The sequence below is a fragment of the Pleurodeles waltl genome, chromosome 7, assembly GCF_031143425.1.
Source record: "Pleurodeles waltl isolate 20211129_DDA chromosome 7, aPleWal1.hap1.20221129, whole genome shotgun sequence".
Lineage (NCBI taxonomy): Eukaryota > Metazoa > Chordata > Amphibia > Caudata > Salamandridae > Pleurodeles > Pleurodeles waltl.
Window position 1 is genome coordinate 1,084,665,640 of NC_090446.1, and position 16,182 is coordinate 1,084,681,821.

The 16,182-nt window shown below is 44.7% G+C and overlaps 1 protein-coding gene across 1 annotated transcript in view; it reads right to left on the bottom strand.

Annotated features, from left to right (window-relative positions):
• The window catches only part of STXBP4 (syntaxin binding protein 4), a 274,640-nt gene that overhangs the window by 18,148 nt on the left and 240,310 nt on the right, over window positions 1-16,182 (bottom strand). The gene's annotated exons all lie outside the window — the stretch shown is intronic.

Here is a 16,182-nt window from a genome sequence, read left to right on the forward strand (position 1 = left end):
ATCGCAAAGTGTGTCCTGCCTCATGAATATTAATGAGGCAGGCCCCTTGCAACCCATTTGGGAATCTCAAACAATGTGGTTCAAACTGTTGTACATTTTGTTTTGCCATTCGCGGTTCACAAATGGATTGCACATTGTGAGTTACAAAAAAAAAAAAAAAGTCATACATCGGGCCTAAGTGCCTTGTGGTCATTACACACAACATACACAAGCACTGACAAAGCAAATTTATCTGGCTTGTAGCAAGAAGTGCCTATTCCCTGCATTCATTTACCTATCAATTCATCTATGCATTGTCACTCATTATCCATGTCCTCAATTAATCATCCTTGCACTCCTGCATCCATTTATCTGCTCATTTACTCATTCTTTCATCCACCAACTCACCCATCCACAATACCACAAACAAGTTTAACAATCACTGAAGAGGTACTTTCATTTTAAAGGCAGAGCTATTGGATTTGGCATTGCTTGTTTGGTTTTGAAATTTGATGGCACTACACAAAAACACAGTACATACATGTACATTGTTCCGAAAAGTGAAATCCTACTTAGACCCAACTAGGGAAGCAAGAAACCAGGAGAACTGGCCACTTGGTGAGTTAGAAGCAAGAGCCCTCACACACCAATAGGTGGCATGCTTCATCATCGGGCCTGCTCCTCGTCGGGCCAGCACTGCAGTGCCCGATGGGCCTAGCAAAGGGGCTCTTTGCTGGAGATCTGTTGATTGGTAAGTGCTGAGGTTAACTGCAGGGCTGTTCTCAAACCCACAATTAGGTACAATGATGGACTGGAGAGTGTGCGGTTAAAAGTGACTATAAGCCCTAAGGCTAACAAGTTTATTATTCCCTCAGGAGCATATGCCAATGCTAAAAACAAACAGGGGGAGTGTCAAGGATAAAAGTGTTCCTACACTCACCACAAAAAAATTATTCTTATCCCAGTGTGCTGGTCGAAATGTTTCATGCCTTTAGTTGTCCAAAAGGATCAAGCGGTGTTTCTTCAGGACCAAAAAAAACCGCAAATATACCTAGTCCTCACAAATGAAAGCTATGGTGTATCTGTAATGTGTGTGTCTGTAAATGTGTGAATATCCTATTTTGAGTTGACCTGGAAAAATAAGGAGAAAATGACAACAAAAGTATTTAGAATAAGTACATACAGGTTAAAAACATTTTGTACCCAAAGCACGCAGTGTTCATATGCCCACACGTCGTGAGTGAATGTGGTGTTCTTGCCATTAAGACTCATGATACAGTCATCCTAAAGCCTGTGATGTAGCACACATGAAGAATGGAATCTTACCCTCCTACTGTAAGGAAATGGTCCCTTTGGAATTCGCAAGCCATAGGGCTGCTGCAAAACTATAATATGTAAAACATGGCAAACTTTCTGTCAAGATATATTAACAAATCAAAATTAGAACAAACAGCTGGGATGATATCAGACACATGGTGAGTGTTAGATAGATTTGCATCTAACCCGTAGTGTGCAAAACACAGCTAGTATGTCTTTTCCCAAGTTAAACGCAAGCACCTGTTGTCCCTATTATGTTGACGGTCTGAATTAATCGAAGACACCATCAAGAAAGTGTGATGGATGTTGGGAAGTTACAAAGGCATATGAAGATCATATGTAATGGTGCTAGCCCTAGTCTTGTTTTGTTATGACCCCAACGTAGAAGCGCTCTGCTGATCTACAATGCTTCTTCAAGCAATCATAATGTCTGCTTGGTTCCTATAAGAACTCTATAGTAGATTACAGATGTGACCGTGACCGTGACCTACCTAAAAGTCAATAGGCAGGTCCAAAGGCATAAGTGCTAGGTTAATTAGGGCCTAACGGGGAGCAGTAGTATAAAGAAAAAAATCCTTTATTGAATAATATTGCCCCAAAGTGTCAGCTCCTGACCAGCTACTATGTTTGTTCTCTTTTCTAAAGAAAGATTCTTAGGGCCAGATATATCAAACGCTGTGAATAATAAAATTGCACCTTTTGCGAACATTTTGTGAGCATTTCTGGATTTATAAAAAGGCATTTGCAGTGCAATTTTAAGAAATCGCTAAAATAGCAATTCCCGAAAATTGTGACTAAATGTAGCGAATCGCAAATTGTGATTCCCTTAATGGGATATAGCAAATAGGGAATACCTTTTTGTGAGAACCTATGCACATGTAACATGAATTTCCTAAATGTCAACTGAGCATTTAAGAAATGCAATTACCACCAACTCCAAGTTGGTGGTAACCATGTGCAATGTTTTAAAAATGCATTAAAATGCATTTTTAAACATGCAATGTAGCACACACATGCCCCTAGGGCATGTGTGCGTTTTACATGTGCAAATTGTTTTGGGGGTGCATCAAAGGGGGCCTTAGGCTCCCAACACCCTTGGATTTTCATTACCTAAGTTGTGAAATCCTAACTGGAATTCCAAATTAAGAAATGCAAGACCATACGCACCTATGGGTCTTCAGGCCCATAGGAATGAATGGAGTCCCATTCCCTAATAGCGATTCCCTAATAGGGATTGCACATTTTAAGAAATCGCTATTAGGGATTAGCTATTTTCATACATACCATTTTGCATTTCTCAAATAGTGATTTCTTAAAATTCGCTATTTAGGAAATGCAAAACAGTACTATCATAAATCTGATCCCTAGAGGTTTGACAGTTCCCGCCAAGCTCCCGTGGTCAGTGCCGTGCCCTTGTCATTAAAATTCTTTAATGAATAATGTTGCCCTAAAGTGTCAGCTCCCACCAAGTCTATAGTGTTCATTCTCTTTTTAAAGAGCACTCTAAGATATTTGACAACTCCCATTGAGTTCCCATGGTCATTGCTATGTACTGGTCATTTAAGTCTATAAACATACTCCAGATCTTTTAGAAGCATAAACATGCCATGACCACCCTTGTCCACATATGTCAGAGGAATACAAAATGGCCAAGTGCTAGCCGCCAGGCCCCCGTAGGACCGTGCTGCATGATGGCAGGTAGGCTTACGGGCAGGCAACAATACTCATTCTGTGCATCAAACAAAATAGCAAATATGAAAGATAACTGAGACACCCTACTCACATATTGATCATAGCATCCTCTCTAAGGAACCTACCCGAATGCCGCAAACCCGGAAGTAAACGGGTGATGCGGCGTGTAGGAAAATGGCTCCTTGTTGCACTTACCCCCCCCTCTTTTTGCCTGATATTGATGCTGACTTGACTGAGAGTGTGCTGGGACCCTGCTAACCAGGCCCCAGCACCAGTATGTTCTTTCACAAAAAATGTACCATTGTTTCCCCAATTGGCACACCGATGGGACACAGATAAGTCCCTTGTAAAAGGTACCAGTGGTACCAAGGGCCATGTGACCAGGGAAGGTCACTAAGGGCTGCAGCATGTGTTGTGCCACCTTAAGGGACCCCTCACCAAACACATGCACACTGCCATTACAGATTGTGTGTGTTGGCGGGGAGAAAAAAGTAAAGTCGACATGCCCCCCCCCCCCTTAGGGTGCCATGCAAATAAAACACTGCCTGTGGCATAGGTAAGTCACCCATCTAGCAGGCCTTAGAGCCTTAAGGCAGGGTGCACTATACCACAGGTGAGGGCGTAGCTGCATGAGTAATATGCCCCTACAGTGTCTAAGTACATTCTTAGTTCAGGGTGGCCATATTAAGTATATGGTCTGGGAGTTTGTCAAAACAAACTCCACAGTTCCATAATGGCTACACTGAATACTTGGAAGTTTGGTGTCAAACTTCTCAGAATAATAAACCCACACTGATGCCAGTGTTAGATTTATGAAAAAATGCACAAAGAGAGCATCTTAGAGATGCTCCCTGTATTTTACCCAATCCCTCTGTGCAAGACTGACTGGTCTGTGACAGCCTGCCACTGAGAGACTAGTTTCTGAGCCTTTGTTTACTCTGGGGCCAGAAACAAAGCCTGCACTGGGTGGAGGTGCTTCACACCTCCCCCCTGCAGGAACTGTAACACCTGGTGGTGAGCCTCAAAGGCTCAGGGCTGATGTTACAACGCCCCCAAGGAACTCCAGCCAGTGGAGATGCCTGACCCCTGGATGAGCCCCCACTTTTGGTGGCAAGTCGAGAGGGATAATGAGAAAAACAAGGAGGAGTCACCCCCCAGCCAGGTCCACCCCTAAGGTGACCAGAGCTGAAGTGACCCCCTCCTTGAGAAATTCTCCATCTTGCTTTGGAGGAGTAGGACCAATAGGGATAGGGATGTGCCCCCCTTCCCCAGAGGTAGTGGGCACAAGGAGGGTGTAGCCACCATCAGGGACAGTAGCCATTGGCTACTGCCTCCTGACCCTAACACACCCCTAAATTTAGTATTGAGGGGTGACCCTGAACCTAGATCATCAGATTCCTGATGACCTCACAAGAAGAAGAAGGACTGCTGAGCTGAAAACCCTGCACAGAAGAGAAGAAGAGGACAAATGATTTGGCCCCAGCCCTACCTGCCTGTCTCCTGCTTCAAAGACCCTGCAAACGAAAAGCGACGCATTCTACGGGACCAGTGACCCAAGAAAGGCCTCCAGGGGACTGACTGCATCACCGAGGACCACGAACTCCTGTGGGAACTGGCTCTGCCAAACCAGAAGAAAAGACATCCATCTGTAAAGGGACTACCACATCACTCCAGAAGCCTGAGTCCCCACTACTCTGCACCTGACACCCCGGCTCGTGTCCAGAGAAAGCAACTATCCAGAGAGGACCCCCAGGCAACTCCGAAAACGTGTCTACCCTGGGCTGATCTCTCTGCACCCCCACAATGACACCTGCATAGGGAATCCCGAGGACACCCCTGACCGCAAATGCCCAGGACAAAGATATCCGATGCCTGGAGAAGCACTGCACCTGCAGCCCCCAGGCCTGTGAGAAAACGACTACAGGAACAGCAATGACCAGCAGACATCCCTCACCTTTGCCCAGTCGGTGGCTTGCCCGGGAGGTCCCCTGTGCCCTGCCTGCAGTGCCTAGGTGATCCCTGGGTCCCTCCATAGAGATCTATTGAGAACCCGACACCCTGTTTGCACACTGCACCCAGCCGCTCCCATGCCGCAAAGGGTGTGGTTTTTGGGCCTACTTGGGGCCCCTCCAGTACTCCTCCAAACCCCCCTGGTCTTCCCTCTGACAATGCAGATACTTACCTGCAAGGAGACTGGAACCGGAGTACCCCCTGTCTCCACAGGCGCCCACATTATTTTGGCTCCTGTTTGACCTCTGCACGTGACCGGCCCTGTGTTGCTGATGCTGGGGGTTGCCTCGAACCCCCCAACGGTGGGCTACTTATGCCCTGGAGATTGAACCCATAGTGTGGTACTTTCCTCTGAAACTGTACTGTACTTACCTCCCCCAGGAACTGTTGAAAATTGCAGTGTCCACTTTAAAAATAGCTTTTTGCAATTTTAATGAAAACTATGAACAATATTGAATCTATTCAAAGTCTCAACTATTACTATGCAAAGTACCTTTCATTTAATGTACTTACCTGCTAAATGAATCTTGTCGTTCTAAAAATAAATTAACAAAATAATATTTTTCTATATAAAAATCTATTGGCCTGGGGTTAAGTCATCGAGTATGTGTTTTCACTTATTGCTTGTGTGTGTACAACAAATGCTTAACACTACCCTCTGATAAGCCTAACTGCTCGACCACACTACCACAAATAGAGCATTAGTATTATATATTATTGCCTCTGTCAAGCCTCTTGAGGAACCCTGGACTTTATGCACACTATATCTCATTTTGATATAGTATATACAGAGCCAGCTTCCTACACGGCGTAACCATATTGACATGGGCAGTTCGAGCCATGTCTGTGCCTGGCTGGTCCACATCGTATAACCCGATTGGATACCTCTACTCAGTGCCTTTGAAAACTAGACTACTATTCATGGGTCTTAGGCAGTAGAGTGAGCCAGTTACGTTCTTCAAATAGACAACCCTCTTGGCAATGCTGGGAGTTAATGTGAACCCGATCAGCTGTATAAATACCAGGTAAACAGTCTCTCCTGAGCAAAACAAAAACAGATTAACTCATGGTTTCTGCTGTTGGAGACCACCTAAAGGTAATATCTGGTCCCTAAGTGTCCAATAATCTCATTTAAAGAAACAGGACCTCTTTATCTCGTCATTCAAACCTGTGTTATGTGTCTTGATTTTAAACAACTTTCTCTGTTCCCTCTCTAAAAGGATCTGTGTTGTTACCTTGGGACTAGTGTATGTCTCAAGAACAATCCTCCACAGGTCACCGGGAATATGTTGTTTGGCAGTAAAGTGTGTGCAGTTTGGTAGTGATATGAGCACACCTGATATTACTACTGTGCTCGTTGATCCAGATTTTTATTGGTCTTGTAGTCATCCATATGTGGCATAGGTCGCAAGGGCAAGTAATAAAACAAACACAATTGCTCCAGATGGGGAGCATTGAACAATATGTCTGAGACAGTGTGTTGAATTTCTAACCAGGGTCCTTTTGGATCTAGGAACAGTGGCATAACAAAGGTCCCTGTGGTGCAGGGGTGGGGGCCTGAGCTCCAGGGTCCCCCTCAGCACAGTACCCTGGTCTAGGAGCTACTGAGTGTGCCTGGACGGGGGCCCCTCAATGTACTTTGCAAAGGGGCCCACTCAAGTTTCAATACGCCACTGTGTATGAAAGGCTAATCTGCAGAAGAGGGAGGTTGAACAGTAGTGAGAAATTTCCAGTTAGATAGAGTATCCAGAAGAAGGAGCATTACTGAAAGTAAATGACTTGTTTGGATGGATACTTCTCACCGCAGATTTCTCATCTTTAAAATGGATACCGTAGACATACCTCCCAAGGTGGAAGGTCTGAGGAGTGGACTCAGGCCAAATGCCCTGCAGAATTGAGCAGGTCAACTGGCCTGAAGGATATGACTGCCAAAGCTGTAGTATTTTGTGAATCTATGCACTGATGCCCACGTTTCACCCTGGCAGAGGTCTTGAGCAGCTACCCCTCTCGCCAACACCATTGTAGCAGCCTTCGCTGTAGTAGAATGAGCCTGCATGTCTTCAGAGGGATGTTTTTAGCCAGACTATTCAATTTGACAGGGTCACCTTTTGCACTGTCTTGCCAATGTTAGTACCAGAGAAACCACAAAAGAGCTAGCTGTTCATCCATGTGACGGTCTTTTGTGTGATCTATGTAAAAACTCAGTGTCCACTTGGGGTCTAGGTAATAAGGGCCACTCTTCATCCTTAGATTCGTGAGGCGTACACAAAATGATCACAGAGTGATTGACAGGCCTATGTAGAAGGGAGTTACAACCTTTGGTAGCCTGGATCATCAGCACATATTTGTCTAGAAAGAAGGTGGTGTAGGTATGTTGCACCAAAAGTGCCTGTAGTTTACTCACATGGTGTGCTGATATAGGTGCAATGACAATGGCAGCTTGTACTGTCAAAAGCTTTTTCGAACAGCTTTGCATGGGCTGAAATGTGTTGCACATAAGAAATATGAAGATGAAGTTCAGATCTCATTGAATCATTACAAATGGTTTGGGGCACATATATGAGTGAGACTGTTGTAATCTTTTGTCAGTTAAACTTTATTGCACCATTTCCCTACCTCTATTTCTCCCTCCCCCAGCCTCTACACTAGTTGTTGGTGCATTCCAAAGGAGTTTTGACAGTTGAACTCTGAGGTAAACTGAGAATTTTGAAATGGGCTGGAGTGTTGCGTTTACTGACCCCTATCTTAATAAATCATGTCATTCTCATTCATATGAAATACAGCTTTATTTATTAATTAAAACAAAAAACATTCATATAATTTATTCAAATCTGTTCCTTAAACAAAGATAGCTGTTCAGGTAAACACAGAAAGACTGAAATGGTAAGCAAATAACCTTATGCTGCTCCTGCTACAAGGCCTTGCTGGGTTATCGAGAGAACATCAGGAAATGTAGCTCCTAAGGGGTCAGAGTTTTGTGTATCACAGCGTAGATCAAATTCCTGGATGGGGGCCTAGCCACAAGGATTACATCAATCACTTTGGTCAGTAAGATAAACGCATTTGGTTGCCCCCACTAAATCTCCAAGCATGGAGGTGTAGCGTGCAGAGACTCGGATTCAGTATCCTGCACCTGAGAGAGGAGGTTCTCCCGAATAACAGCTTGCTTGGATGACAAATTCTCAGGCACAGGAGCACTGGGTACCACACTCTCCTGACCCAGACTGGAGCAATATTAATTTCTTGGTCCCAGTCTGTCTTGATCTTCCTCAGAGCTCGAGACAGGAGATGTAGTTGTGTGAATGTATACAGGAGTCTTTCTTGCCATTCATGTAAAAATGTGTCTCTTAGCGAGTGCTTTGACTGAAACTATTGGGACTAGAATAGTTGGGATTGTGTGTTCTTGATGGTGGTAAATAGATCTAGCTAGGGTGCATTCCACTAGTCAAAACTAGGGATAGGGACACTAATCTTGGTCTCCAAGATGGTAGCTGCTCAGTTCATCCGGTCTGGTAGTCAGATACTCTGCCATGTGGTTGGTGACCAGGAAGATATTGTGTTGGTCAAGCCATCTCTAGAGGCACAGAGCCTTCTGACACAGGATCCACTCACCCATCAACCTCTCTCCTTGTTGCAGTACCACATGTCAAACATGTTGTCCATGATGACTTGCACCAGCGTCTCAGAAGGATGGCAGTCAAGAAGGCTTTTTGTGCCAGAAGAAAGGCACAAAGGCCCAGATTAACAGGTATGGAACTGGCTCTCTAGCAGAGATTGGAGGCCCCTGAGCTGCACCTCTCCCATATACTCCCCCAACCCAAAAGCTAAAAGCCTATCACCACTGTGAACTCTGGGTGTGGACACAAAAGTGGCCTGATACATGTCAGGTTGGTGCCCATCAGCTACCAAAGCAAATCCTGCGCCAAATCCCTTGAAATCTGCAAGGAGTCAGTGAGGCATCACTGATGGTGGGCCACTGGGATCTGAGAATCCATTGCAGAGCCTGCATATACCACCTGGCACTTGGGATGAGTAGGATGCACAAAGCCACCAGGAAGCCTCACAGCCATTCTCACCAAATGTCTTGTTGGTAGGATCTCTTTATGTACAATGTCATGCTCTTGTACTGTTAGAAGGCCGCCATTCCGGCTCACCCCATAAACACCGGTTTCCATATCTGCGCTGAAGCACTCTGGAGATTTGCACATATCCACGTGGCAGCGCTCACTTAACAGTAATGATGATACCTGACAACACTGTCAAGCATACTCCAACATCAATCAATCGATCGATCTTGAGTCTCATTCTGAGTCCCAAATGTTTACAGGCAGGTGAAAGTGACCCTGGTAAAAATTTTACTGCATCAGCGAAATAAAAAGTAGTATTAGATTTTTAAAAAAAGGCAAGGTTCACCCTCCACTATAGAAACATAAACTAAAAACCCTGGAATGACAACCTTGTGTCAAATATAGAAACTCTAATAAGTCTGTAAAGTTCAGTAGTGTGACCAGGACGCAACCAAGCTTGATGCTAATTAAACAGGCTGTTTGCTTTCGCAAAATTTGTAGCTCTGCTAAGGCCAGTTTTTCTAAAGATTGTCTAACTATGGAAGCAGGAAAATGAAGCAAAAGTTGCTTTAATCAAGTGGATTTAGTCACTTCTTTAACAATGGGGGCTTGGGAGGGAGCAAGGGCTTGCCCTGTCTCCCCTCCCCCCCCGGGCATATTGGGTATGGATGGCGCAATCCACCACGCGGACAAAGGGGATTGGCTGTGGGTTGGGTTAGGGCGGGGTTTGGTGGTGATGTATATAGACTGGGTGGGTTTAGGGCGGCCTCTTTGGCCGTGTCACACCCCATGGAGTCAGGGTGTGGTTGTTTTTCTGCCTAAGAGGTAGGCCCTAGTTTCAGTTTCAATTTCCTAGTCTCGGTTTCAGTTTCCTAATCTCAGTTTCATTTCCTTAGTTTCGGTTTTGAAGTATTTGAGTTTCAGGATGATGGCTAAAGGAAATAAAGTGGTTGAGTCTTTAAAAACATTGATGGAGGCAGGGAGGGAGGATTTACTACAAGAGGGCGTTTAGGACACAGGCATGGGGAGGCCTTAAAAGGCCTACGCGATCGTCTGCAGATGGGATGGCTGCGGCATTAATGGCTTGTGCCTCGCCATTACCCAGCAGTGTCGGGCCAGCGGCCACGTGGCACACCTATTTCTGAAGGGGGTCCAGTTCCTCACTTCAGCGAGGTTTATGTGCCGTCCTTTGAATGTGGTGCTCGATCCAGCCATCGGCTCTTGCGCCACACCGGTATGTCTGGGAGACAGTGTGTAGGAGGCAGAGGCAGGGGGTCAGTTAGGACGAGTGCGGTGTGCCAGGTGAGCCGCTTGGGGGCTCGGATTGCCGACGTGCATGCGCGCTATGATGTTGGCATTGTAATAGAAGAGGGACTTCTTCCTGAAGTGGGTCAGGCAGGGATTTTGCCTAACCCGTTAGAGGAAAGTACCTCTGGCGTACATTCTAAGATGGCATCCCCATGTTATCGGCTAAATAGATTCCCATTTTGGACTCGGATGATGAATTTATGTTACCTGCAGAGACAGGCATGTCGGGACTGGCAGGAGTTACGCAGTTTCAACAAAAACAAAAGGTGTTTCATCCTGACATGCCAGTTATTCACTGTTTGGTCAGTCCTATGATAAATAAAATACAGAGATGGCATGTAGAGAGGTAGAGAATGGTTCCATCGGATGTTTCAGGGCTGGTTTATCCAACTCAGAAAGCATTTGGGGGTGATAAGAATACTACTGATTTGCGGCAGTTACAGGTTGAGGAGTTTATTGTACAGAATGAAGTTTTAGAGTCACAGCACATGGCGGCTGAGTTAGCACAGAAGGGGTGTGACATTGCTCTGGGGGTTTGTGCCCCTGGAGTTTCAGCCCAGGAGACATCATCAGCAGTAAACAGGTCCAGTTTCACGGTACCGGTTAAGGTCTGGGCACCTTCAGGATATCAGGCGAAAGAGAGGGTGGTGTCTGGAGCAAGCCATCTGACTTCTAGGGAGTGGCCGGTTGAATCTGTGGCGAAGTATTGAGATGCCTACGACCAGCCGGGGCCCTGATTTAGAATTTGATACACATATTCCTATTCATGATGAAAGTTTGGATTATGAGTATGAACAGGAGCTAGAAGAAGGTGAAATTCGGGAGGATAGGGAACACAGATTTATTCAGGAAACACAAAAAGGGAAGGGAAGTGTTAATTCTAACAGGGAGAGAGAGGAGTGTTGGTGTCTTACAGGTTCCCACACCCAGGTCGATCCAGTGCGATCGGACATGCGAAATGGATAGTCGAATTAATGCTAGTGGATCTCTTCAGAAAGGTGAGAACAAGAACATTCCACTTTGTGGGCAGGGGAGGGATAATACAAAAGTGTTCTTTGGTTTCAGTAGCGGCGAGGAATAGTCCATTGGCGGCACCAGAAAAAGATATGGGGAGCTTGTTTAATGAGGGTGATGGTGATGTTCAATGGTTGAAAGATAAAAATGTTGTCACTGTACAAAAAGATGATGGTACAGATGGTAAAGTGGCCGAGAAAGAGATGGATTCTCATACGCTGAGTGAAGGTAAGGATGTCGCAGTTGGGGGTAGTGTGAAAAATAAGAAATTACCATACATGGGGGGGGGGGGGTCAATGCCTTTGGGGGAGCATCTTACTCAAGCTATGAAGGAGAAAATATGCAAAGTTAAGTTCATGGATGTTTTTACATTATTGCATAGAGAGGTACAAGCAAAGGAAGGTTCTAAGAAGGAGGAATAGGAATTATCTAGGAGACCAAGAGTTCAACAATTGATAATTGGACATCAGCATTTTTAATTTTAGCTAGTGTTTATTGTGAGAAGCATCCGGAGCGATGTGTTTCTTTTTTTAAGTATATGGATGTTGTGCGGTGGGCCCGAATGGATTATGGCGGTTTTGGTTGGTTTAGATATGACGAAGAATTTAGGGCCCGGGTGGCAATATTTCTGGATAAGGAGTGGGGCGATATTGACAACAAGCTTTGGAAGCAATGGTTACGCACTTCCAAAAAGGCCCCGGCACTTCATACAGCTAGTGGTCTTACGGTCCCTTATAAGCTCTTTCAAAGTCGTCCCACCCAAATGAGGGGTGGGTAATTAAGTTAGAGGGTCATTCCCCCAGGATCGTTCATGCTGGTCATTTACAAGATTACAATGTAAATTTAGGCATGACTGCTCCCATTGCTATGGGAAGCATTCCCTGGTTCAGTGCTTCAGGGGAATTCAGTGGGGTTGGCAGACAAATGGAGTTAGGGGGGGTGATAGAAGAAGGGGACAATGTCAGCAGGTGATGGGGAAAGGGCTCTACTCCTATTAGACTGGAGATTTTATTGGCTACAGTTTTATCCAAAGAGAGAAGAGGTGAAGCTGTTACACTGGGGTTTTGCAGAAGGTTTCTGGCTGTGTTACAAAGGTCCAAAACTGCGCAGATGGGAAAAAAATTTGAAGTCAGCACGTGAAAGGCCTGATGTTGTGAAGGGGAAGTTGGCGAAGGAGTTGAAGGCAGGCAGAATAGTGGGACCTATTGATTTTTGGCCTTTTTCTACTCTGACTATTTCCTATTGGGAGTGGTTGAGAAGAAACAGCCGGGTGAGTTTTGATCGATTCTTCATTTATCATGGCCTTTGGGGGAGTCAGTCAATGATTTCACTGCACAGGAGGATTCTACGGTCAATTACTCATCAGTTGATGAAGCAATTCAGCTGGTTAAAAGGTGTGGTAGGAGTGCGTTGATGGGTAAGCTAGATATCCAGTCTGCTTTTAGATTGTTGCCAGTCCATCCTGAGGATTTTTCATTGGTGGGTATGCAATTTGATAACATGATATTTGTTGATAAAATGTTGCCAATGGGTTGTTCCGTGCCTTGTCCTTTATTTGAAACTTTTAACAGAAGACGGGTTTCTGAAATGTTACTCACTATTTAGATGATTTCTTTTTGGTGGGCGACGCAGGTTCAGGTGTATGTGCAACTGGTCTTGTGGAGATTCAGGACTGTATGATGGAACTAGGAGTGCCTTTGGCTCCTGAAAACACTGAAGGTCCACCTACTACCATTACTTTTCATGGGAACTAATTATTTTCAGAGAAGTTAAAAGTTTGTTTACCAGTAGAAAAGGTTCAAAGATTGATTGCTTTCTCGGAGTTAGCAGTCTCCAAAGATAAGTTGGAGCTGCACCAGGTGCAGGCTTTGTTGGGCCATTTCGCTTGCCGGTTGCAAGAGTTGGGAGAGCTGTTTGTAGATGACTCGGGTTTGAGGTGAGAGGGCAATTTTGCCACATCACAGAATTTGCCTTCAGGCTGCTATTAAAGTTGATTTAAGGATGTGGATTTGTTTTTTGGAAAGTTTCAATGGAGTTAACATACCGTCAGTAGATAAGGATGAATTGTATTGGCATGTGCAGATTTTGTCTGATGCTGCAGGTGCGCATGGCATTGGTGTGTTTTGGGATGGCCATTGGGCAGCTGAACAGTGGCATGAAGGCTGGAAGGCAGCACATCATAGCATTGCCTTTTGGGGGTTTTTCCTCCAGTAGTTGCTCTCATTTTGCGTGGAAAATTCCTGAGGAACCAACAAGTTGTTTTTAATGTTGATGACCAGATGGTGGTATATCTGGTAAATTCTCAAAAAGCAAAAGATGAGAAAGTTTTGAGGTTATTGCAGGTGTTCCTGCTTTCTTGTTCGAAATTTAATATTTTGTTCAAGGCTTGTTCTGTGCCTGTAGTGAATAATGACATCACTGATGCACTATCTCGTTCATAGTAGCAGAGATTCCATGGACTAGCGCCGGGAGCAGATTCGATGAAGACGCCAATGCTAGTGGACCTTCGGGATCTAGGAATGTGAGGATATTACATTTGATTCATCAATCCATTGCTCCTTCTACCTTGAAGTCTTATGACAGGGTTTGGGCTGAGTTTACTGAGTCAGGGGCAGTAAGAGCAATGGAGGGTCCCCATGTTTTCGTTTAAAAAGGAGGATGTGGTTTGTTTCATAAGGTCTCAAATAGATAAGGGCCTCACAGAAGTAACCATCTCAGGTAAACTTGTGGGTGTGTAATTTTTTTGGTAATTATTTTTAGGGCTATGATCCTATGGAAGGGGAAATTTGAAGGAGGTTGGTGGTTGGCTGGGTGAGGGAAGGGGGTGTTTAGTTGGATCGGAGGCGTCCCATTTCTAGGTTCATGCTGCAAGACATATTGTGTGTACTGGATCAGGTTTGTTACTTTGATTGGGAGGTAGCTCTGTTATCTTTGTGTATATCCTGGTTATACCAAGGGGCTTTTTGAGTTTCTGAGTTATTAGGCAATAGGGGTTTCAGCGGAATACATTGTTCTCAGGTAAGTTGGGTTCACAGGGGTTTGATGCTGTTGCTGTTTTCATCTAAAACAGATAAAGTTTCTAATGGTAGGGTAGTTTTGTTCAAATCTACTGTTAAGCCAGATTGTCCATTGCATTGTTGGTTTGTTTTTTCATTGGCATTTCTGCCTGCAGAAAGCAAATATATTTTTGTACATGAATATGGTTCATTTCTAACTTCTTTTCAGTTGTTAGCAGTTTTGAGATCTGCTTTTTGGGTAAGTTGGGGTTATCACAGAATGTATATGGTAAGCATTCTTTTTGTGTTGGAGCAGCTACGGATGCTAAAAGAGAAGGTAGGAGCGACCTGTGGATTATGGAGGCAGGGCACTGGAAGTCCCAATGTTTTAAGAGATACATTAGGGTGGGGTATCCTGATGTGTGATATTTCTGTATTGCCATCATAATTCTTTGGGTAATTTTTCTTTCTTTTGTTTTTCTATTCAAGTTGTGAGGCTGGTCCGCAGTCTGAAGGCTCCTCGGTGTGGATCGTTGGGCATTCATTTATCTGTTGGGCGGCTAAGCAAGCAGATTCACAGCCTTTTGGGAGACAGTTGGGTTTTGATGGTGTAAAGGTTAAGGTTTCTTGGGTAGGGAAGAGCGGAATGAGGTGGGGTGAGCTTTTAGCCATTCTTTAGTTTTGCACTTGGGCGACAATGACTTGGTGCAGTTGTCAGGGATAGGTCTGTTGAAAGCTACGAAATTGGATTTGATTAGGTTGAATGCTAGTTGGTCAGGCACCCATATTTTGTGGACGGAGCTTGTTCCAAGGAGATGTTGGGAGAGCTGCTCGGAATTTTGAGAGGATTGAGAAAGAGCGGAAAAAGATCAATAGAGAAATGAGGGGTATCTGCAAGCAGCAGGGTATTTCAATTTTGCAACATTCTGAAATCGTGCATATGGATGCATCATTTTACAGGTAGGATGGTGTGCATCTTTCGTTTTTGAGGAATGACTTTTACATCTTAGAGTTGAGGATTAAGATTGCAGAGCTGTTAGGTTGAAGTTTGTGGGATCGGTGATTCTTTAGGTTTTGGGTGGGGCAGGTAAACACTTTTGGGTTTCCCTGGGTGGCAGAGAGGAGGGACATTTCAGTGTTTGGGAGGGGATATGGAAACACCATGGTGAGAGGGCAAGGATATTGAGAAGGTCCAAAGGGATGGAGGGGCAAGGGGAACAACACGAAGGGGACGCTAGGGCACAGGGGTACTGGTTTTGGGTCAACGAGATATGGGAAAGGGCAATGGATTTTATTAGAGGGTGGGGGTGGGGTTAGGTGGTTTTGTTATTATTAGTGACATCATGAATTAGTTTTGTTAGGCTTTACGCCAAGGTTGTGTTTAGTGTTACCAGACCTGTTCTATTAAAGTGGCCTTTTACCCCTTATTTAGTTGCAGCATATTTTATTGCACCATTTTTGCCTGACAACAACTAGTACAGTTTTTCAAGAGTCTGGGAATGCATCTTGAGTGAGGGAGCTTTTGAAAAGAATGAAGGGATAGTCTTTACAGTTCTGGAGGAGGGATTTCATTAGTCTGGAAGAGTGTGCATCTTTGAGGCAGTGAAACGGATGACCAGTCTAACTGCAGTGAGGGAAACAATGTCATACTTATGGTAACAGTAAATGCCTGGGGAAGGTTAGGATGATTGATTTGGAGACTCACTTACTGTCCCAATGCAGTAATTACAGATTTAATTCCCTAAAAACTGGCAATATCATCACACACTTGTTTTGTTGGGGCCGACACTGGACCGTAA